The 25,491-nt window shown below is 44.6% G+C and overlaps 1 protein-coding gene across 3 annotated transcripts in view; it reads left to right on the top strand.

Annotated features, from left to right (window-relative positions):
- Positions 1-25,491, top strand: part of SYBU (syntabulin) — a 200,525-nt gene that overhangs the window by 150,145 nt on the left and 24,889 nt on the right. Inside the window, exon 1 of one of the 3 annotated variants that reach the window (XM_069220636.1) lies at positions 20,863-20,975. The exons of the other annotated variants lie outside the window; for them this stretch is intronic. The gene's annotated coding sequence lies outside the window, so the exon portion shown is untranslated. Of the gene's footprint in view, positions 1-20,862; positions 20,976-25,491 lie in introns of those variants that run through there. 3 annotated transcript variants of the gene reach the window in all.

Below are 25,491 nucleotides of genomic sequence, written 5' to 3'. Positions count from 1 at the left end.
CTACAATTCTTTGCTTCTGCTCAAATGCATACCTATTCCCATGTGATTTACTTGTTATGCTTCACATTACCAGACAACATTCCTTCAAAAGCCAGGCTTATTGGCATTGCTAATGCTTGCTTCAGCTTTCTGTGGGACTGGTTCATAACCCTTCAGCTCTATAAATTAAAGGAATTCAGCAGTGCAAACCACACTGTTTTGATTAAATAGACAAACACATAAAAAAGCAAAACTTTTTAAGCCGAATGTTGCCAGTTTTCCTTATTGTGATTACATACAAAATTATGCCTTTGAATGAAACCTTCACCGTTGTGCTTTGTAAGACTGATAATGCCTTATAAATAAACATCATTCTAAGGCTTCAATTACTGGTTCTCCAAAGGAAAGCTGCTATTTATAGTACACAACAAAATTTGACTCTCTGGGTTTTGGATTTTTTTTGTGGAATAATTTGCACCTAACCCTGGTTTTGGGGTAATAACTTGAGGATTTTGGTGTTTAACCAACCAAAATTATTGTCTTGGGAATACCATACTCTTTTCCCATGCAAAATCCAGCACGTTTAACCTGCAAAAATGTAACAAAGCATGCAGAATTTATTACAACTGGTAACTACCTGGAGAGGTAAACGCTGCACAATTCGAAATTCTGACCTATCTGCAAATATGTGTTTTAATCAGGGCCAAAATGTACTAACAATAAGGAAGAATTTAAGCCAATAACATTATTCATATTCAATGTATGGTCCATAAGAATTAACACGGGGGATAACTACTATTGTTTATTAAATCCTTAGTATTTGCCTATTTCTTTTTTAAATCATTGTTTGATCCTCCCCATCATTTATCCATATATTTATGGTTGATGTATACAGTTGGGAACCATTAAACAATGATATTGTATGGCACAAATAACTTAGTGTGCCAGTGCTGTTTTATGTTTTTGGTACTGTATTCTCCTCTTCAAATAAACATATAATTTTTCATGTAATGCAAAGAGAAATGAGTAATGCTGCCCTGGCCTATCATGTCAACACACTTAAATACAAAAACGGTATCTCAAATAGAAATGTATATGTCTTGTTTTGCTATAATAATTATCCAGTTATTATGTAAATCCAGCATTTTCAATTATTTTGATGTCATCAGGATTAAGGTGGTAGGGGCGTGGCCAAGATGGAGACTGGAGTGGCAGCATAATTTGCAGCTCAACTCCCAGCCGACTTGATTCTCCTGTCATCTGCGATCCCTGGAACATCCAGGGGGATCACCTGTCTCTGCGCTGTCTCGGGCCCCCACTATGATGCTCAGATCTTGGCCCGATGCTCGAAGGGCCGTGGAGGAGGCGTGCTGAAATGAGGGGCCCACCCTGAAGGCAGAGGCGGTGAGAGCTGTGGCCTGAATGTGCACGGTCTGCGGTAGGGGGACTAAACGCAGCCGAAGACGCACGGGCGGCATGGAGCCTACTCGTGCCGCTCAGCCGCAAGCGGGCGGAAGTCCAAGCTCCGATTCGGCCAGGTCTGGATGACGGCCTGACCGGCAGCAAGCGAGAGAGAACCTCCAGGAGGTGCTCTGCCGGTGACATATACCAAGCCGCGCTATCAGGTCGACGATAGACCCGTGACCCAAATTTTCTTTGTCCTCCTCCCGCACGGACCGGGCAGACAGACGGAGGCGGTGAGTGGAAGGGCCGAAGATCTGCCGTGATATTGAAGTGAATTAAGGGGCGCTGGCGTTGCGGATTGTTGAAAAGCTGTGTGGCTCCATTTTCCTGAACTGCTTAACCCAGAGGAAAGGAAACGGCAATTCTCCTCGGACCGAACATAGGTGGGCTTGTCCACCTACCTGCGATGCGAAAATGAGTATATCACCCGCTAATGCCTGCGAGACCCCATAATAATGGTCGGACAACACACCTTCACTGGGTTTATGTTAAACTCCAACCAGACACGGGCACAGAGAAAGTCAGTGCACGCAGTGAGTAGTCGGGCCATCAGTAACACAGTGTGGGTGTACTGAATTGCGAGCAGGAGAACCTCCTTCAAGCTTCATCCCATCGGGTATCCACACTTGTGAGGAGCCCAGGCGGGCGGCACATGACCAGTGATTCTTTCCATAATAGCAAGGGACAAATGGGCAAGCCGAAAAAAACACCGAGAGCGCCCATTGGGAGCATGGATGCACCTGCTGCCCCGCCTGGGGAACAGGGCGCGACCTACCAGGTGCTTCAGAAGATGGAAATCACTGCATAACCACACATCGCAATTCAAAAAAGTATTACAGGCCATCATGGACACTAAAACCACCCTTGAATCGTAAATCGGTGCAGTAGTGGCGGACGTCAGTGTACTTTGTGCTGACCAACATGCGCTGGTGGACCGGGTCACGGAGGTGGAAAGGGACATGGCTGAGTTACCCCCGGCGGTAAAAACACTACAGGAGAAGATGCTGCATTTATCAACTGACGTGGAGGGCCTAAAGCGTAGAGCAGAAGATGCGGAAGGCAGATCGAGACGAAACAATATCCACCTAGTGGGGTTCCCGGAACGAGCCGAAGGCCCTAGTGCTGAACTATTTGTGGAGAAATGGATTACGGAAATTGTCTTGCAGGACAAGATCCTGAAGTTTTTCTCAATCGAACACGCCCACAGAGTACCGGGCAGGCCTCCACCAACAGGGGCGCATCCTCGCCCCATGATAACTAAGTTGCTTAATTACTGGGACAGGGACCTAATTCTACAGTTATTTCACAAACTAAGCCCTCTGCAATACGAAAATGCAACGATCACAGCCTACCCAGATTTCACCACAGAGGTCCAGAGGAAACGCGGTTCCTTTTATCAGGTGAAAGAGCGCCTCCGAGAACACAATATTAAACATGCGCTCTTGTTCCCGGCAAAGCTTTGTGTACAGGATGAATCCCAGGTACACGTCTTCACCTCACCAGAAGACGCCTGGACCTGGCTTCATGCTCAAGGCTTGGCTCGTTCTGCAAGCACAGAGATCACGGAGGAGGGTTGGTCTTCCCCAAAGGTGAAGCGCAAACGCCGGATGCGACTGGGAACTAAACCAACACCTGAACAGGTAGTAGAGGAGCGCTCTTGACTACTTCAGCGTTTTGTGGATGATTCCCCGACGAGGAAGCCAGATCAAGCAGATACTGAACCAGACCACGAGACTCGTTCTGACTCTACAGACTCCCTCCTGGGGCCACTTCTCACTCCGCGCTCGGCCGTTGATATTTGCATTGCACTTTTCGTCCTGACGTTTAGAGGCCCCATGCCGAACCCTGACCCTTGGCCCAGCGTGTCAACTCTGCGTGGATCATCTAGTTGAGCAGGGTGGCACGCAGGGTCCAGTGGATGGCTCACCTCTGCAGCATTTCCCAGCGGGGACTCGAGCAACGAGTTAAGGTCGACCAATCGTGGAGCCGGGAGCTCGGACTTCTGGATCCGGCCTTCATCATCCACGCCCGCTCCAAATGGACCTGTTCCACCATATGCCTGCAAGCAGGCTCTACTCCTTTGTGGCACATATAGTGCTATTGTTCAAAACTTTTGTTTGCTTTATTATCTTCCATTGGGTTTTCCCCATTGTTTTCATGTGGGATTGTTTTATTAGCGTCACATACTACACTTATCCTGCAAGGCGGCATGCATGTGTCGGGATTCTGGGGGCAAACACGCCAGAGGTGGGTCGCCGTAGGTGCTTCTTGGATGCAACATGGGCAAGGCTTCTAGCGATCCCTTGTCAGATGGCCCCTATACATTTCCGTGATTATGCAGGAATAAACGCACATCCCACGATATAATGTGATTACATGGAATGTGAGGGGGATGGCGACACAGCGTAGGCGGCAGCGCATACATGCATATCTCAAACAGCACCAGGTGCACTTTGCCATGCTCCAGGAAACACACCTATCGAAAGCCACACTAGACAAAACATGCCGAGCCTGGAAGGGTTAATTGATTGACACTGTGTCCTCATCCTTTGCCCGCGGAGTAGCGATTTGGATTGCCCCAGGGGTGTCTTATATGGTCGAACATACACAAATTGATCCAGATGGTAGATATGTGGTGTCAGAGGGCAGCCTGGACGGCTCACCATTGCAGTTGGTAACACTGTACACCCCCAATACCAACCAACACAGCTTCTTAAATACATTATCTACAGGGATGCTGCGTGATCCAATGGTAGACAGTATAAGGGGCGGGGATTATAACTGTGTCCTAGACACTCATATGGATCGGTCCTTTCCTCCACTTCCGACCACCACGAGTAATCGGATGTCACGTGAACTGGCAGCGTGGACATCGAAAAATGGGTTATGTGATGTTTGTACAGCAGGGCACCCGACACAACGCAAGTACTCCTTCTACTCTCCTGTCCACGGTTTACATACTAGAATAGACATTCTCCTTGCACCACCGGCAGTGGTCCATAAGATATATGCGTCGGATTATTTGGCTCGTACCATATCGAACCATAGCCCGCTATGTGCCGTAATGGGCTGGGGCCATCTGCGCACAAAGATTCCCACATGGCGCCTACAGATAGAGACACTCACAGACCCTCCCTTCTGTGGTGAGCTCACCCAGTGTTTATCCAATTATTTCACCTTGAATGACAATACAACGTCTCGCTGTGCAATCGAATGGGACGCCCATAAGGTGGTGGTACATGGCCATTTTCTGGCTGCCTCGGTAGAGATCCAATGGGTACTACTTAAAGAGACATCAGAGGCAGAGCTCAGATTGTGCAAGGCAGAGATAGCAGTAGCTAGAAACGAAATGCCAGTGGAGGAATTGAACTCGCTATGGGCTAGTTATTGGGAAGCAGACGCCAGATTGAGTAAACATGACTACAGACACTACATGACACGTCAATATACAGAGGGTGATAGGGTGGGCTGACTACTGGCCTGACTGGTTTGCCAGCCATCTCAGCCCTCACCCATCAATCCGTTTGCTATCTGGGAGTATGGTTAATACCCAAGTGGCAATATATGATGCCTTCTACACATATTACCGGTCCTTGTACTTGCCCCCTCCTTCTGCACCGGTAGAGAGAATTACTGATTTTCTGCTGTCCACCCCACAGAGACGTCTGCAGATCGAGCAGGCGGACGCAATGGATGGCCCAATTAGTATAGAGGAGGTTCGTCTGGCATTGTCACAGATGGCCCGCAGCAAGGCGCCTGGTTCAGATGGCCTACCAGTAGAATACTTGACATCCCAAACTGCTCACCTCCTGCAGCCATTACTACAGGTGTATAACAAAGCATACGACCAGATGCAGTTGCCAGATTCAATGTGTGAAGCTCTAATAGTGGTACTCCCAAAATCTGTCCGCGACCCTCTTGATGTTCTATCATATCGTCCCCTCTCCTTATTCAACTCAGACTGTAAATTATTGGGGAAAATCTTAGCCAACAGACTTCTCCCCTTTTTATCATGTCTGATCCACGAAGACCAATCATGGTTCATACCCGGCAGAAGCACCTTCTTAAACATTAGGAGACTAGTTCGTATAATACACAATAACAATCCTAGGGAAGAAGTAGCTCTGTCACTAGACATAGAAAAGGCGTTTGATACACTGAGTTGGGATTTTCTTGTAGGCACACTAGAAGCAATGGGATTTGGTGCAGGATACATCAAATGGATCAGAACGTTATATGCTAAACCCACAGCCCGTGTCAAAACAGGGCAAGTCATCTCTGAGTCATTCCCACCAGGCAGGGGCACCAGACAGGGTTGCCCGCTGTCTCCCTTATTATTCGCAATAGCCATGGAACCACTGGCTGTCAAATTACGCATGTGGGCACAACTATGGGGTATCCCGGAACTCAACACGCATCACATTATTTCACTGTATGCAGACGACACCCTGATATATTCACAGGATCATGCTGCCTCCATGACTGGGGTAATGGCTGTACTTAACACCTTTGCGACCATCTCTGTCCTCTGGGTCAACTGGTCCAAATCTTGCATTTTATCTCTCTCCCCTATACCACTAGAGCTTCACTCGGCATTACAAGACTACCACCTACCAAGGTGCCATTCCACCTTTAAGTATTTGGGCATACAGATATATCACTCCGTGGAAGATCTCAGAGAAGGTACTATAGACAGGTTGCTTCGTTCTGTCCGCAGTTCCTTATCATTTTGGGTGGCTCATCCTCTGTCACCTTTGGGACGTGTAGCCATTGCAAAAATGCTCATCCTCCCGAGAGTCTTATATTATTTCACGGCACTCCCGATATCCATACCACGTTCATTCTTCAAGACCCTGCAGTCAATAATGACTGACTTATCAAGGGGAAGGACAGACGTAGAGTAGCGTTGTCCATAACACAGTACCCACAAAAAGAGGGAGGATTGGGCATGCAGAATCTCAAACTGTATTACGCGGCCGCCCAGTTGCAGTGGCCGGCTTTATGGCTCAGCGAGGCCCCCTCGGCAGAATGAACAGTGATGATGGAATCATTGGTGCCGTTCACGATATTGGCTTGGCTATTTGATAGATCATGCCACCCACAACACGGGTCCATCTTGCTCGATGCTGCCAAATCGTGCTGGCAGAGATACATCCACGGAAGAAGCTCCCGGGTGCCGTACTCCCCTCTGCTTCCACTAACATAACTGCCTGGTACCCAAGTACTGACAGAGCATCATGACACACGCAGCTTAGGGCTAGCGAACATGGGGGAATATTATCTGGGCGCTGCAGTGAGACCCTTTGATGAACTCATGGAAACTATGGGAATTCGCACTGGTGCCTTCTTAACATACTGTGCAATCAAACACCTGCTAGATGTCACGTGGGAACAAGGCAACGCTGAACCACAAGAATCACAACTCCTTACTTTGATCCCTTCCATTGGTACCACAAGAGGCACCATATCAAGGTTATACTCAACACTGTTGGCTGGGGTCTGCCCCGAATTGGAGCGCACTAAAGCCTGTTGGGATGAAGCACTCCCTTCCCCCTATCCCAAAAAGCCTGGTCAGCTGCACTTTCAGCAGTCAAAAATGTCTCTCGTAACACTAGACTTTGCTACACCCAGTTTAACTACGTTCACCACTCCTATTTATCCCCATCCCACATAAAACGGATATACCCGGGATCTGACCCGGTGTGCCCCAGTTGCGCTGCGCCAGCAGCGGATTTTTATCATATGGTGTGGAGCTGCCCCCCACTGACCACGGCCTGGCAGCATATCACTGACACTATAGCCGACATCACTGATCATACCCTGCACATGGAACCAGAATCTTGTCTGTTGGGCCTGCACCGTCGTGCCAAAGAGGACAAACAAGTACATAAATTTATAGATCTAGCCTTCATAGTGTTTAAATGATTGATAGCAACACATTGGAAGGCTGCGCACGCCACGGAATACACTACTTGGCTGCGTGACTTATTACAATGCTCACATGCAGAGGCTCAAACGCAACGCCAACTACAATACAAAGGACTAATCCAAGGAGGTTCTGAAATATGGGCATTGTGGGCATTGAGGCTAAAAGTGATGCATACTCACCATGAGCCCCCATACATACTACATGACACTGAAAAACACAAAACTCCTCTACCTGGAGATCACCTGCACCTCACTGATGTTAGCCTATACAATCCACCCGCCATATACTATAACGTAGCTGCACACACCGCGTACGTGGGACACTACTTAAGTTCCGTTCCGCCTGTGAATGGTCAGCCCACTTCACTGTCTGGGTCGTCCCCAAATGACTAAAAATACCCCCAGTCATCTGAGGATATATATATCTGGGTACTAGGCTGTCCCCAGCCCACGGGCCTCTGCATTACCATGCCCCCTTATACTAGACATGAGTATATCAATCTGCCCCACACACTATACTACCTATATAAAGGATATTAATGTGACGCAGTTTGTAGTTCGATGTTATGTTTATTCACACAGTACCAAGATATGCATATTGCACTGTATAGATTCATATATGTGTGAATATTTGATCCACTTTAATGGATGTATGTTCTGATGTTTCTCTTCCGTATGACTAATAAACAGATTTCAACAAAAAAAAATCAGGGTTAAGGTTTTTTTACATCACTTCCAGAAAAGTTCATATGACAAATTTGTGAAAACACTTTTGCTTACTCTGACATTTTAGTGGATCAACGCTCAGGGTAACTCTTCCCCCACCCAAACTTGGTTTTGCCTGTACCCACCAGAATACCAAGTCACGCATAACATCAGTTTCTCAATATTGAAAATCTCATTGATCATTTTTTTTGCAACATTTATTTATTGATTTTCAGGACATTGAAAAACATACAAATATGGACTTGCAGGTTACTATAGAGGTGGCAAGCCCGAGTGAGAACAATAAGAGTATAAACACAGGCCTCTGGCACCATGGCATAAGCATAACATGAGCAACAACACTGTAGTAACCATGAGGGGTTAAGAAACAAGGTGGTCGCATAGATCTGCTGTGCAATGATGAGTAAAGGAGACAGCAGGGACAGAGGTGACAGGGGAATTGAAGGGGCAAAAAAGCATGTTAAATTGGGTTACTGGTTGACTGGGGTCTGATACCTAGCCAAGCAGGAACCACAAACCTATCCAGGAAAAGACACAAGCAAACCCCAATTAACCTCTGCTCAACCTCCTGGTAACTTGGCACAGAGCAGTCAGGCTTAACTTAGAGACAATGTATAAAGTATTTGTGCAAATCTTCAAACATCAAAACAGTGAAAATATCACAGAAAAGGATAGAAAAATAGAGCAGAATTAAATAAATAAAACAAGATGAAAATGACAAAAAAATTGATCAGTAGAACTGGAGTTATGAATTGTTAAAAAATGAACTGAAATATAGCACATAAAAGCATAAAGCACTACGGGGTCAAAGTCAAACATTCAGGCGGACCATGGTGAAGCACTGGTCGGATACAGTCCCAGATTTGTCCCCCCAAAGGTTTACCTTCTCAAGTTTTGTGCCAAGAGTTCTATTCTCATTGGAGGGGGTCACGAAGAGCGAGGAGAGTGTTGTGGGCGCCGATCAGTGTAGCATGAAGAGCAGGCTGAGCGTTGCAGATGGGCAGGCTGGAGCTTTGCAGTGGCGGTTACCTATGGCCTGACGATACTGCTGGGCAAAGAGACTGGCTTGCTTTAGCTTGCGCTGATTTTTGGCACGAGCAGTGCAGTTCCTGGAAGGCGGGAGAACCTTCTAGACAGTGTCTTTGAAGTGCAGATATTTTCCTACCTCCCCTGCCCTGGCTCCATGCTGGCTGAAGTGACAATGTAGGGTAGTTAAGCCCTTTGTATGGAGACAGGATACAGCCTATTCAGGTGTAAGTCAGGCTGGCCCCAGCTCCTCCCTCCCATCCTGCCAGTGATGGCCCATCCAGTCACACCTAAGCTCTCATTGTGTGTGGTTGTCTACCCAGTCATGTGACAAGAGATAGGCTGCAGGCACTAAATGGTGAATGCAAGAAAATGCCAACTTTCTAAAAGTGGCGTTTTCAGACTAGTAATTTAAAATCCAACTTCACCATAAATTAGGATTTTAAATTAGGATTTCAGAGACACCAAACACGAATCCGTTATCCTTCCCATTACACTTATAAAATATAGAAAGGCAACTCCAATGTTATCCTATGGGTGACATTGGGCTTGCAGTAGCGAAAAACAAATTTAAGAGTCTTTCACTACCAGGACATGTTAAACTTAAAAGTACATGCCCTACCTTTTAAACACACTACACACTTCCCTAGGGCTGTCCAGAGCATACCCTAAAGGTGACATATGTGTAAAAAGGGAAGGTTTGGGGTTGGCAATTGCTCTATTTTGCCAGGTCATCATGGCAGTTTAACAGTGCACACACAGGCTCTGGAATGGCAGGCCTGAGACATGTTTAAAGGGCCACTTAAGTGGGTGGCACAATCAGTTTTGCAGGTCCACTAGTAGCATTTAATTTACAGGCCCCAGGTACATGTATTACCACTTTACTAGGGACTTATAAGTAAATTAAATTCACCAATTGGGGTAAGCCAATACTACCATATTTTAAGGAGTGATTACATGCACTTTAGCACTGATTAGCAGTGGTAATGTTAGCAGAATCCTAATGGCAGCAAAAATGAAATCACCAAAAATAGAGGAGGAAGGAAAACAAATTTGGGGGGGGGGGGCAAACCACCGTAAGGCCCCTAAGGCTGACATGTCTAAAACAAAGGGGGGAGTGAGGAATGGCAGTCTAGACCTTGTGGGGTTCATGCATCCAGCCACAGCTAGTGATAGGGCGGAACCACTTCCCGGGAATTGTGTGAAAGTACCAAATGGAATGAGAGCAGTGGCATGGAAGAACCTGCTAAAGACACAGAGGGGAGGGAGAAGTGGAACAGGCATGGCCTTAGGATGGTACAAGCTTTTCCGTGCACAAGAGCGGTCCCCACGCTGTGTTAAATGAGTCTTGTTATTGTTCATTTTGTATCTAATGTACTTATGGCTAGTCACTCTATGGAGTTCTATCTGGCACACATTAAATTGTCGCCAGGCAGTGCCAGATGGGCTGGTCTGACAGGTCAGTGTGTGGGGCAGTTTTTTAGTTGTTTGGGGGCCTGTTGCATGTTCTGGTGGGCCAGTTTTTGCTGCCGATTTCCCTGATTTTTCAACAAACATTGCCTGCAGCACACTTATATATGTGCATCTTCCACACCTTGCAAAATAACTACAGAGCTTGTCTTTAAAAGTTCAAAACTGTCTCCATTGCACAAATGGGACATTCTTTAGCTGTCTCATTCACTAACAGGGTCCACTTTTATTTTGGCGCTCGGACCTATTTTGTATCCCAGTCTGACCCTGGGTTTGTTCTGTTCCCTAATAAACTTACAAAAGTCACATAGACCATTATATTTGCTTTTTTTATTTTATTTTTTATTTTAAGATTCTTTGATTTTAATTTAATGATTTGTAGAACTTGCTTTCATGTCAACGTAAAATCACATAAAATGTTTCATTTGACACACTTCATCCTTGCTTTTTCTTGATGCTACAAATAATATAACAGGATTTCTAGCACTGGTGACAATTTTTCCACTAAAGGAATCTAGGTCCAAAATAGCTACCTCCACCTCTGCTACATCCTGCAGATACTCCTCAGACCACACCCACCTCAAAACCCAGGCATATTATGCTATCACTGTGAAGAACCCATGAAACAAGGATGCCGTCAACATGTTCTACCACATCCATAGGTGTCGGATATGTCAAGAATAGACTGTTGAAAGATTAAATACTTGTTACTAAACTCTAGAGTGTTGCTGGCAAGAACTCTTCCAAGTGAGGCTTACTTCATTTAATGGTCTTTAGCTAAGTAGCTTCCCAAATGTTCAATCACAACATTCACTTGATTGTTAATAAATTCATTAACAATTTCCAGCTCCAAAATCAGCAATGTGCAGGGTCAGATAATATTAGCTAAAAAAAAACGACGGTGAAACTGTAGTGTCAAAAATAGTTTGCACTCAGGGACAGTAAGGCCCGTACTCAAAGGGCGTCAGGCATGACATGGGCCTGAGCAGCTAAGTCCACATCACTTGACTGACACGAGATTCACTGAGCAGCGGGCAAGTACTATTTGTGTGATATTATGTTTACTGAAAGCCCACGGTCAATGGGCCAGCAGACTGTGCTTCTGTATTTGTGGAGCTAATCGTATGTTAAAAGTGGAGAAAAAAATAAATTATTGCCCGGGCACACGTCTTTCACTTCAAAACAAACCAGAGGTCTGATATACAAAGCCACTTTACAGCCGCAAAGCTGGTTCTTTACAAAATCACAGGTTTTGCGGCCACAAAATTACTTTTTTTTAATGCAGTAAACCAGTTTGCAATTCGTTAACAGGCTACTGAACTTCAAAATGTGTTTAGAAACCCATAACTAATCATGATTTGGAAGGTATGTATTTAGGGTGTCTCTTCCAAATATCGATTTGTTAAGGTGTGTATCATTGTTTTGTTACCATTGTTTTGTGATTTTTTTTTTTTTTTAACAATACCTCAAGGGAGATAGTAATCCATTCACAAATGGAGGGGGTACCCCCCAGGACTATATTCCCTCTGTGAATGTTAAAAAAAAAGTTTGTTGTGGAGTAAGTAGGTGGTGGTCCACTGGACCACTGCCAATTTTCAAACGAAAATAATGTGCCCTTTTCAAATTCATCTCTGTTTCCTTTAAGGAATACTGCATAAAAAATGACTATCATAATGAATCGCAATTTTTGACCTACCTCATGAATATTGGTGACATAGGTCAAATTGTGGCCCACTATGACTCACAATTTTATGAGCCAACATATTAGTGGGTCAGTTTGTAAAAATTCCATTCACAAAATGTCGTGCCCAATTTGTGGCAACTTTTTGCAAATGGAAATTTAGCATATCAGGCCCTTAGTTCAAGTAGTTCATGGCAGCCCTTGATCATTGAATAGATAGGGCATAAATACCTGTCCCAAATTACAGGGAGAGGTAAGAAAACACAACTTTCTTTAGGGAGGGTGTGAGAGAGGTTTATTCTCTTGAACACATTAACAAAAATTGATCCAGAAAGCGTAATTACAGGATAACATTCTGACAGAATGTCTCAAATAACACAGACGACGAAGGGACACCCGTAAAATATTACAGTAGTTCATGGAATACTGAGCAAGGCTCCCGAGGGTTGATAAATGTTTACCCACCCTTAACTATTTTTGATAATGTAGTGGCAATATTTTGCATTTTCCAGCATAATTGTGGTTCAATGTCTCTAATAAAATGCAATTTCTCATGGGTTCTCGTTTTTCTTTGCATCTATTTGCACTTCTACACTAGACTATAAGACTGACAATCTTATTGGAAAGGGCAGGGTGAAAAAAGAAACATTATAAAATATTTCCACATAAGGACGCACATAGTAAGGCCAGGCACATTATGTATGCTCATAGAGTAGTGGCATCACTCATGTTACACACACCTAACAATTTCAGATAGGTTACACACATACTATAGGGTTGCAAATACCAGTGATTATTATCCCTCAAATATTAGCTTTATATGTATTTTGGGAAATAAAAATATTTTTCCTCTAAATAATAACAAAACACAGATTTTGTTATCAAATGAAAGACTTTCATTTCGAAACATAGGGTCAGTTCCCATAAGCAAATGCTTATCATTTTCAAGAGAAAAATTACTTTTGTCTGCCAATAATGTTTTTGATATAAACAATTGGTGTTCAATCCTCAGTGTATCATTTTCATAATGTATTGACATGCAATACTGCCACACATAGGCAAAGTATGCCTCACTTCCTCACACATTACCATTTCTTGTCATGAATGGCCACAATATGACAAGAATTACCAACATTATTATATCAAGGGTGAACCTCATGAGGCCACGGATGTCTACAATATGCCAAGAATTACTATCACTATGTCAAGGTAACTGTTAGAAATTGGGTTTCTGGTTGGCTAGGGTATGCACCTCATCCAGGCAGAACCTACCCACTCTAGTCAGGGCAAGGGAGTTACACGTCCAAGATAACCCCTGCTCACCCCTTTGGTAGCGTGGCACGAGCAGTCAGGCATATTCCAGAGGCAACGTGTAAAGCGTTTGCACAACACACACAACACGTGACGCAAAATATACACCACAAAGTAAACACAACACTGAGCTATGTAAAAATAATTGGTATTGCACAAAACATAATTAGACCAACATTAAATGTAAGTAATACCCTCCTATCAGAGCAGTTGTAAGAACGTTACACAAGTTACTAATACTCTGCAAGAATACGCAGTTGTCACATTAGAACACGTAAGTAGTCAGGATCCTGCAACATAAGCAGTAGTCAGGAATTGCAGTAAGAATTCTATGCACTTCCAATGAATAACTCCTAACTACCCATAAAAGGGACATTAGAAAACATCGCACAAGCCACATAAATACATATCAGCAAATCCACCCCCCCAAGGTTCATACTTGGCTCACTGACCCAATACTTTCTTGAAAGTACCTGTTTTCCTGTAGAAGAGGCACTTCTTGTGCCTAGAAGAACATGAGGGGGGTCCCGGCGCTCCTGTGCACACAATGGGGGCCTCGCGGTGCTCCTGGAGGAGAGGGGTGGTCGGCACCCTCTCCTTGCAGAAAACGGGCCCCTCCGGGTGGTCCATGATTGGGATGGGTGCCTGTCTCGGCCTCCGCACACCCTGTCCTCTGGGAGGGGGCCAGGCAAGGCCCAATAACAATTTAGGGGGCCTCCGTTGAGGTCTCCCTTCCCAGTGTTGCAAGAAACAACACCCGTTTTAGTTTTAAGGAGGAAAAAGAGCATCCTGCTCCTAGTGCAGAGACCGGGGAAGGGGGGCGCTCCCTGCGCCTTCCCCGAGTCCTGAAATGCGGCTTCTTTGGAGCTCTGACCCCTCTGGGGGCCCGGGAAGGCACTCGCCCGCATCCGACGTGGTGCAGGAGTGTCCCAAGCTGTTCCTGGGCCGCGGCGGCGATTCTTTAGGAAATTGGAGGCAGCTGGTGCCCTGGGGGCGCCGACAAGAGCACGTTTGCTCTGCTGGGCTTCTTTTGGTGCCCCAGGGGCACCAGAGAGAGCGCGATCCTCGCGCTGGCTGTAATTGAGACGCCCAGGTCGCCGCAGTGATTTGGGGGCAATGAAGAGAGCACTTTTCAAAGCGCTACAGGCAAATCTGTGGCCCGGGCTGCGGCAGTGACCTTCTTCTGAAAGTAAAGCACAATTTTTGAAAATCGCTCTTATGGGCACCAGAGAGCGCTCCCAAGGTGCTACACAGCCGAGGCAGCACTCCTCGGGCTGAAGGGCATTTTCAGAGGTCAGGGGCCTACTGCACCCTGCCTCTGGAGACAACAGTTGAAGAAGGGGGGTGCAGGGCTGGAGAACCCAGCAGCAGGTCAGCACAACAAGGGGGTGCAAGCACAGCAGCAGCAGTCCAAGGTGGTCCTGGTGAGTCCTTTCAACAGCGTCCTGCGTCCAACTCCAGGTAAGGTTCCTGGAGTCCAAAGTGATGTCCAATGATGTCTACATTGTGGGGACAATACCCGTGTACTTATACTAAGTTTTCAGTGTGTTTTACAATGGGGAGGAGAAGGGGTTTCAACCAGTTACAACTGGTTCTGGGAGTGCCCTTTCTCTCCTCCAGCACAGGCTCCAAACCTCAATGGGGGGTAAACAACCCTATTGTGTGAGGCCAGGGCACAGCCTTTACAAATGCAGGTGTGCCCCGCCTCCCCCTTCTCTCAGCCCAGGAAGGCTATACAATATGTAGATGTACCTCTGTGACACCTCCACCCTCCCTGTGTTCAGGCTGTCTGAGAAGTATGCACAAAAGCCCCAACTGTCAGTCTGCCCAGACGTGGATTGGAGGCAAGCTGCAAAACATCAAAGTCATAAGCACAGATAAATGCGCACTTTCTAGAAGTGGCATTTCTGTGATAGCAATAAAAAAATACACCTACACCAGTAAGCAGCATTTCTCACCACTATCACATGCCTATGCTACCCCTCATAGACAATACATAAGGCAGGGCATTTCTAATGCAGTCCTATGAGAAGGCAGCACTCACAGCAGTGAGACACCAAGTTAGGCTGTTTGTCACTAAAAGGACAGGCCACGCAACATGGCACGTGTCCTGCCTTCTACATACATGGCACCCTGCCCAAAGGCTAGCTAGGGCGTACCTTAGGGGTGACTTACATTTAGTAAAAGGGGAGTTCTGGGCCTGGCACGTAAATTTAGATGCCAGGTCCCTTTGGCAAAAAACTGTGCACACAGGCCTTGTGCTAGCAGGCCTGAGATAGGCTTGACAGGCTACTTCAGTGGGTGGTGCAAGCAGCGCTGCAGGCCCAGTAGTAGCATTTAATTTACAGGCCCTGGGTATAGGGATACCACTTTACAAGGGACTTATAGGTAAATTAAATATGCCAATTAGGTATAAGCCAATTATACCAATTTTGTAAGAGAGAGCACATGCACTTTAGCACTGGTTAGCAGTAAAAAAGTGCTCAGAATCAAAACGTCAGCAAACAAAGGTCAGAAAAATAAGGAGGCAAAAAGCAAAAAGTCTGGGGAATGACCCTGTAAAAGGGCCAGGTCCAACAGTTACATTATATAAAGGGTAGACAGTAGTCGCCATCATGCCATAGATAACCTCCACATGCCAAGAATTATTACCATTATAATAGGGATAATATTCTATCAAGAGGAAGTGGGCACGGTCATGCTAAGTGTGACCACAATATGCTATGCATTACCAGCGCTAATAAGCAGGGGCCAACAGAACCTAACAAGCAGGGCATCACAAGTCATGGATACCTGCATTACGCAAATAATTGCCACCATTGTGGCAAGTCCAGAGTTTTACTAGGAGCAGGCCTCAATATGCCATAATACCCACCACCATGCACTGGTCCAGCCTTCAACAACAGGTTGCCACCATCATTACACTGATTCCCACAGAATGCTCAGAATTACCATGATTAAATCAAGACCAGCATGTTTTTAAGAGTGGGCACCATCATATTGAATATCCAGAATATGGCAAGAATCATAATTATTATTTGAGGGCTACCACTTACCAGGGTGGCGACCATCATGCCAAGGATGCCTACAATATGCCAAGAACTAACAGTATTAATTCCAGGGCTAGCATAATATCAAGGGTTGGCAGACCACAAGTATACACTCACACATAACCATGTGCAAGCATACACTAATACATACAAACACAACCACCTACAAACATACAAACACACACACAAACATATCTATTACAAGCATGTGTGACTTATTTTTTCTAAAACGTACTGTGTGATGGGAACCTGCATGCATTCCAACTAGGCTAACTTACTTCTCCTTGGTCAATTTTCAGTTTTGGTTGCAATAACACGGCAGCCCCTGCATCTATGTCTTTGAAAGCATAGACCCCAACTAGACTCTACACTGCTAAAGTGAGTTGGAGAGCTGAGGGGAGTGATTTAAACTACGCACAGGGATAGCATTCACAAAGGAGCCAAGCCTTTGAGCACAGATATGAGGCAAATTAGAAGTAGACAGTTGACTCTAAATTGTTTAATTAACGTTTATTAGACTTCAGATGGGTTTAGCTACTGGAGGCCAAGAGATGCAATCATATCACGTGGGGCCATCAGTGGCTTATACCTTGAAAACGAGTCCATTTAGACCATATGGGTTGGCTATCTGTTGTCCACAGACTAAGTATGGTTAGTCTTGAATACTGAAAGTAAAGTGTATGTTCTAACCCTTTATGACTATGTACCACACCCACTTTATGGGGTCTATGCCTTTCATACTTTCTGGCAGGACCGCAGACCGTTCCCTTCTTGTACCACATCAACTCATTTACCGACAAAACATTTAGACATTTCATGTGATGATGAAACTGATAGCTAACAAAATGCAGTTTTCATGAGTGTATGGGAGATAAATGAAATAATTCCTGTCAAGAAGTGGGTCAGAGGAGAATCCTGAGGATGGGCCCCAAATCGGGAAGAATTTTGAGGTAAAGGAACAGCAACAGCTCTTCTCTAATACAGTCAAACACAAACACTCTTGACCTGCAGCACCTCTGGCTTCAAAACTGAACTTGACGCTTCGGTCAATGACAGGGTCCTTACTGATGTCAGGAACAACCTGGGTATGGTGTACAGAGGTGCAAAGTAATCTTCTCTTCTTGAGGAGAACCTAGGATCCTATAAGGAGCTAGATTCATAAGTTTGCCAATTGTTTCTACAAGAGCCATTTTCTTAACGATCCCAAAATTATACACATGACTACAAAGTCTCACGTGCTTATGGCCTGCTCTAATAAACAGTAAGTCCCACTCCACACTTGAGACAGAATACTACCACTGTGTGGGAGGGGTACCTCTACCAGCATGCCTGCAACCCTCCAGTGTCCATGCCCAAGGGGCACATCCCACTACCTCATTTGTATACATGTGCTACGGCTGGCATCACTCAGTTCTACCAAAGCATTAAGACTCTATATGTAGCAGAATACTGATCCTAGCTTGCCCACTTCAACAACGGATCATGAATGCTGTAGACATGGCTTGGAGGATGTACAGAGTTCTCCTGTGCCCCTTGCTGTAGGAACAAGTAGTGCATCTGCTTAAGAAAACTCTTTGGCACATCCCTGCTTTAAAACAATTAACTAGTCTTAATTTTCTCATCCAATACTCTATATAAGTAAAACAATTATTTTTGCGCATTACAGAAGGATTTCTAGAATTTGCCAATGGACCAGGATTTCACAGGTCTCTGCATTGTTCATCTAAGAGCTTTTGCTACAGCAAACAACTAATGCCACACAGTACAGTCCACCCATCAAAACCGACATGCCCCAAGATTATGCTGTAAAATGGTGGGCTCACCTCCGTCTAACAGCTGATTTGCATCCTCAGTTAAGTTGTCAGCATGTTGCCAAGCCAATTGCTTGATCCTACAGTCTCAACCACAAGAGCACCTGCCCAAACACTGTAATCTGTCCAAATATACATCCACCAATGAATGCACCCACTGCAGAGGAAGCACAAGAATTCTGAGAAGGGTGCCATCAGACAATAATCCTTGCGCAATATCTCCCTGACAGTGCATCCCAGGTGTCCAAGCACCTTCGGTTTATGCGTGCCTTTTGCAGCTACATCATGGACGACATTTGCCACATGAATGCTTCCCACCAGATTTTGGGAGCACCAACTGGCTTGAACGTGGCTCTACTGTTCCGGCTTGGCCAAGTGTTTTATGATGAGAATATTTTCAAGTTAATCAAAGCCTGACATCAGACTCCTATTTCCAAAAGAAGTCCCATCAGCATTCACTTCTTAACTTCTGGAAGCTGCTAACACAGCTCTAAGGTCCCAGCAGTCATATATATGTGCCTCTCGGTTCCGGGGTGAATGAATATGCTCTCTAGACTCAAAAATGGCCACACAGACTCTTCTTGGTGGTTGCAAACACAGTAGTTACTGTCGCTACTGGGAGATAAACACTAATGACTGCACCTCAGCCCTGAACGACCTACCTCTACAGTTTTTTCTCAAATGCCTGTTCACAAACAGATTCATATACAAATCAGTACAATACTTTATTACCCATGATTAACAATTGATAACTTGTAAGTTTACAGATTAGCATGGAAACACTCGAAGCCATGCGGCCACAAAACCCCGAATTCCTAGTTTAAGACATTACTCACTCTATTATACATTTGACAAAGGTTTATGACCGAGCATTCTTTGACCTAGGAATGAGTATGTGCTCTTTTGTTAATGCTATTTATTTGAAGTGTGTGCTGACAGGATTGTGGGTCTGAGACTCCTAAGCATTTGGAGTTTGGTTTCTTCCCAGCAACCACTGTAAATCGTGCACCTGTGTGGTTAGAGCTAATTCATTTATGTGCCCAGTATCTAATCAGTCCATGACCTGTTTGTAGGCACAGAGAGTGTGCTGGGGACTTGTGTGCTAATGTTCTAAATACCTGCAGGTTGGCCAGTCATGAGTTGACCTTTAACAGATGACTTTTTCAGATTTCTCACTCTGGTACATCCTTCAATAAACCTTTAAGCTTGCTCGTTTCAATGTGAGGGTTGGGCCTAAACTGATTTTTGATTGTGAACAGCGGTGTAGCATCTATTGATGCTTGATGTTGCGTGATGTTTTCGCATTTTGCATTTGCAGTAATGCATTTATCTTTCACATTTCCTACAACACCTCCAAGATCTCTCTTTTGCCCTGCTGTTGGGGGCATCTATGGGAAGAGATGGAGCTCGAGGCAGCAGGAACTTTGTAGTAGTTGACAAGATTCCCTCTGCGTCCCATTGTGAATCTCTGAATTATCCCTCTTGCCCAACAAGGAATGGGTTGCGGGGGTCATCATAGTGCATACAGCGAGTCTTTTTTGTCAGCCTGGAGGGGGAGCAGCATGACACTGATGGTGTTGTAAAAACAAACATCCCTAGAGATGTCTTGGTACTTCCAGACAACCCTACTTTTTACTCGTCATCAATTTTCATGCTGGGTTTAGCTTTTGCAGTACCACAAATCCCATCATGCAAATCGATGTTAGCTAAAAAGCCAGAACTGGCAGAAGATGCTGTGCAGGTCATGAAGCCACCTCATAGCCATGCTGAAAAGAAGTGAACATATCCCTTGTACAAAGCTGGAGCACTGCTCCACCCCTTTTCTGTTGTTTCTGAACTGAATCTTAAACACCACAAATGCTGTAAGCTTTCCTTTGTGCAAGTAAAACAGTGGAGGTGAAGGAACCTTGTCTGTTTATGGCTGGAAGAAATCGAAAAGGACCATCTACCGGGGTCTGATTTGATAGTTCAGATCTGGCCTGCAGTTTGTCTTTCTTGCATTATGTGGCTTTTCAAAGCTGGCGAACAGTTGTCAATCAAGCTCACCATTCCAGAATGCACCGGCCGCGTATGCTCTTTAGCACCGGAAGTGGTTTACATCTCGTTGTTAACCAGGTGAATCGGGATGTCGTTTTGGGCCGTATTTTATTTTTTCTGACTGCCAGATAACAGCCGTTGTGTCTTCAAGCTGCGCTGTTACAGTGGTTCTTACATGGAATATTTATACGGTCTGCCAACCTAATTACTTTCGACTTGTAGTGAATGTTCATTATCTGTATCCATTGGAATGTTACATAGTTATGGATGCACTGAAGCGTTCTTAAAACAAATTGAGATTAAGCAAGGCAAGATCTGCTAGTTTTAACGGGTCGCCATCGGGTACTTATTTTGAAAAAATAACGTGTTTGGTGCTCGCGTCCCTCCAGGCCTTTAAATGGAGCCCCCTCTAGCGAGGCCAGTCCTTCGGTAAAGGTGGGCACGGCTGTGGGCTTCTGAATCCGCACGTGCATATAGTTCTCTCCACGACACGTAAGTGTAACGCGTTTAATAACTATACACGCTCGTGGCGCTGCGCCTTTTACTCTCACGCTGTTCTTTGACAGAATATCCATAAACTCCCACAGCGTCGCGCATTGCTTGGAATGTTTGCCAGCGAAGCGTTTTATTTTCTTAGAAACCGTATCTATTTTTGTTTATAAGTTGTGATGACGAACACTCTGCATTCCCGCAGAGGTTTAGTAGTCCGCTGAAAAAAACACACACATTCTTCAAATTCGATTGTTTTTATTATTGTATTATTTAATTGCTACTTATTTGAAAACAAAATGTTCACTTGTCCATCTTCAACACCGCGAAAAGAAACGGGCACTATTTTATTAAGGTGTTGTCGGTGGATCCTAAAGGTGAGATAGTGCGAGTCAACCCTGGTTCAGCTGCACCCCCTGATTTTAATTCTTCCGGGTTGTGTATGCAGGGTTACATAACATGTGGCTATTAATTACGTCGTTTCGGTGCATGTGCTGTCAATTCCAGCCTGTCCGAAGATGACAGGGTCAGGTTTATGTACTGAAACTTGGCCTTTATTTTTCCTCTGTTTTCTTTTGTGGGTGTGTATTTCATTGGCTCTGCTTTGCAGTGCTGGATTCAACGGTGATCGGGAGATCAGGGGGGCTTGTTGCTCCCCCGTGTCCCAGTCTAGTTGTGTGTTTTTTTTTTTTTTTTCCTCTTCATTTTCTTTTTTTTTTTTTTTTTTTTTTAAAGCTCGCTCATTTTTGGTTACCGGCTTTTGGTTGGGCAGACTTTTGGTAAAAAGAAAAGCGAGCATTGTGGTCTAGAATGTCCGTACACTAAAGCAGGAGTTACGTATGGATGTTTTATTGCCAACCGTGATATTTTTGTCCAGGATGCTCCCGTATCTTTTTCCGTTCAAGGCTCACTTTGTCGGCAAAACAAAGAATGTGACGGAGAAGTCCTTGAACTAATTTCAGCCATTGGTAGTTGCATTGGGCTGTTTTTCAGCCATTAGTGTGTGTTTTTTTTTTTTGTTTCCTCTGCTACTACGTACATGGAACAGCCTAGCGGACAGTCCTGTTCAGTGTGAAGCGCAGCTATTAGACTGGGACCCCCCTCTCAAATGGAAACTAGTACTCCATAGGAACACCGTGTGTTCCCTAATTTCTGTGTGCCAGTAGGTTGGGCTTCCTAGTCTGTTATTGTTTGATCTGGCCCTGGTTGGTGGTGATAGTTCTTAGTTGTGGGGTGCACTACCTGTTTCCATGTTGACGACTACATACATTCAATGACAATTTAGGTACCGGTGCCATAAGGGGATCTTCTTCCCATTTGTTGTGAATTTGGATGATTGTGCGTATTGCTGCCTGTAAAGTCGGAGTCCTTATATTTGGTTTGAAATATTTATTAAGTATCAACAAGAGATAAGGCTTGCCGAATACACTGCACTGCGTGTCTCCTCTCCAATCTTCTCTCCGATCTCCTCACAACTCCCCCATCCATTCTCGAATCCGAACTCCGACACGCGATGGAGACACGCGCACAATTCAACAACATATTTCAAATAACAACTCAGTATCTAGAATAATAGTATCTAGAATAATTACATACATAACAACACAACACTGCCCCTGTGAGGGTTACTAGTAGATGTTCAGAACCATCCTTTCAGATGCCGACAGAGAAATTAAATCCTCCACATCCCCCACTTTTTCCTTTGCTTCCGCTCTCCAGGTTCTGACTAAAGAGAATGCCAGAGATTTCCACCAGAGCAGGACTCCATTTCTACCTCATGTCATGTAGGCATGATCCCTCCGCGGCCCCTCCCAACGATGCATTCGGAGTAGCTCAAGACCTGCTCAGTCAGCAGATGCACTTGTAGCAGAGAGCATTTGACTAGCCTGTTCTCTGCATTGTACAACCAGACATCTCTGAAACGTTCTATAATTCTATGTACGGTTTGGCATGCTAGTGCACACTTTCATTCAGCAAAACCTTTGTGTATCGCTTTTCTGTAGTTGTGGATAAAAAACGCTTCTTAGTTTTGTGACGTGAAGTCTTTAAAGTGCCATCACTAAACAAGAGAAGAGGAAATAACGTACGAATACAGACTCCAATTTGACTTTTTGTCTCTAATTGGACAAAACCAAGGGAAGAGCTAGTTAGGTTCTTGAGCACTACCAGACAAGTATGATTCGTGCTAAAGGTCTGTCCCTTCACACGCCTGCGAGACATCATCTTTATTAATGCAGTTATTGCAGAGGAGACTTTGTCACCTGAGGGGTGGCGAGACTTGTCTTATGAGGATTAGGACAAGAGATTCTTAGCGAGTGGTAATGCGCAAGACCCTCCACCATCTCATTCCTTTAAATACAGATGTATTATGGTCAAGGTGTTGTCTTAAATAATCATGCCAATATCTAACCGAGGGGTTCTTACTGCACGCCCTCACTACTCACGCCTGGGTTTCACACCAAAATATTGATTATGTTCCTACTACTACTGTATTAACTTGTTTGAGGTCCGTCCCTCTGTATCCACACAACTTTTGAATAGAATAGGTTGTGTTTCAGATCAGAAGACATGAGACAAAAGTAAAAGTATTGCAGAACCTTGCCACTAAGCCAATTGTTTCATATTTTTGTTAAATTTACAAGTTTATCTGTTATTGCGGGTTGTATGGGCTGCCACATCCAACTGAAAACTATATGTTGTGCATAAATGGCCCAATCTCTACTTTTCTTCAGTGTATTCTAGTGAACACTTGTTGCTGATACCTACGTCCCTCTAGTGTTGTGCAATCCATGATTGTTTTTTACGGCTAGAATCCATGTGATAGGGTGTATGGTTGCTGTGTGACATATGTGGTGATTGTTGAGCTGTACCAGAAGACCTCAGGCATGCTTCAGCTTTCCTGCAGCAAACATGGCGCTGTGCATCAGCATGCTTATGTTGCAGAGGCTTGTGTGTTTGCTATAGAGGGACATACTTCCCATTGGCTTGTTCTTTGGATATTACTTAGGACGTTCTTGTACACATCTTTAATAATCATCCTCTTGGTGCTTCATGAGGCTGTGCTTCTTCCAAGAGCCATCTCTTGGACCTGGTTGTCTGGTGGCATGCCACAGTCCATATAGGAGGAAGAGAAGAAAGGAAATACCCATGTCCTTACTGCACTTTAAAACTGAAGGTGTGTTCGAGTTTACTTATTTGGATCTTAAAGGTGTTCCAGCGTTTGGCGGTTTGTACTAAAATGCCGCCTGCTCCCCCTCCCCCCCCAAAGTCTTTCTGCAACTGGAAATAATAGTTTGAGGTGCTATGTGAGTTCTGGTTCTTCTTGAAAGCTAGGTTTGAAACTTGTGTTAGAAGGCAGGAACCGCACCGTGTATAGCCAGATGTAGATGGCATTGCATGAGATGCATCTGACCACTGGGAGCCAGTAAAGGGCTCGATTGGCTGATATGATGTAGTCCATGTTCACTTGAGCAGCAGTAACCTGGCAGTGGTATCCTATATCTGCTGTAACATGCATTAAAAAAAAGAAATAACCCCTCCAGATTAACACCATTATCGTATATCACCCATTAAAGTATGATAGCAATGGTGATGTGGATCTGTGGAGAAAACTTCATCAAAGAGAAAATGCTTCCATGTCGTGAGTGTGGAAAGTGGATTTAATGACTTAAACTAACCGCAGTGAAAGCTAGGGCTTAGTCTTGATAACTCAGTTCCCAGTGCTTTTTGGAAGTGATGGAGCGCACAATTGTCTTGTATCACCATGCACATGTTTGGGTGGTAGACCATTTTCAACATGTTACAATTTCGGTTTGTGATGTGGCCAGATTTTAGGTGGCTATAAGTAACCTAATTGTAGGCTGCTAGCCAGGAAGATCAAAGACGGTATTTGCCGACAAATTGTTCCATCACCAGTCTGACCGAATTTTTGTCAGTGTAGTAGTGACAGAAGAAAGTGGCACTTTTGACACTAACCATTAAAGGTCTCCGACAAGCTTAAAAAAAGTATGGATGCCATGGTTGAGCTTTGCTATATACATGCTTGAATTTTGCAGAGAGATGATTGTACAAGTGAGATGATGGTTATTTGAAGTTTGTGTGCAAGAGAAGAGGTATCCATTGCACTGTGGTTCATAGTAATCAGTTTCTATATTTTGCCTAGTAAGGCAGGGTGGTTGACTGCATTAATTGCTGCTGAGAGATCAGTTTGGAAGATCGCTGCAACACTTCTGGTCATTTGCTGATTTGTGGTAGTGTATGGTGAAGATCGGATATAATTTGGTGTTGTGACTGGAGTGGTCCCCTATTTGGGAATTCTAAAGGATTTTATTGCCTTTAAAATGTTTGTATTTGCCAGACCAATGCGCTCTAAATTATCTTATCTATGAATATTCATTCGGAAGTGTGTATTAAATTAATCAGATCGGAAGGCTCTTGACCTTTTTTTTTTTTCTTTTTCTCGGGAGTAGTTTTGTATTGGCTATATTGAGGTAATTCAAGAAGTAGAAAAGAGGACTTA

Source organism: Pleurodeles waltl, chromosome 2_2, assembly GCF_031143425.1.
Source record: "Pleurodeles waltl isolate 20211129_DDA chromosome 2_2, aPleWal1.hap1.20221129, whole genome shotgun sequence".
NCBI classification, from domain to species: Eukaryota; Metazoa; Chordata; class Amphibia; order Caudata; family Salamandridae; genus Pleurodeles; species Pleurodeles waltl.
Note: the sequence above shows the minus strand (reverse complement) of the source record. Positions and strands in the feature narration are given on the sequence as shown.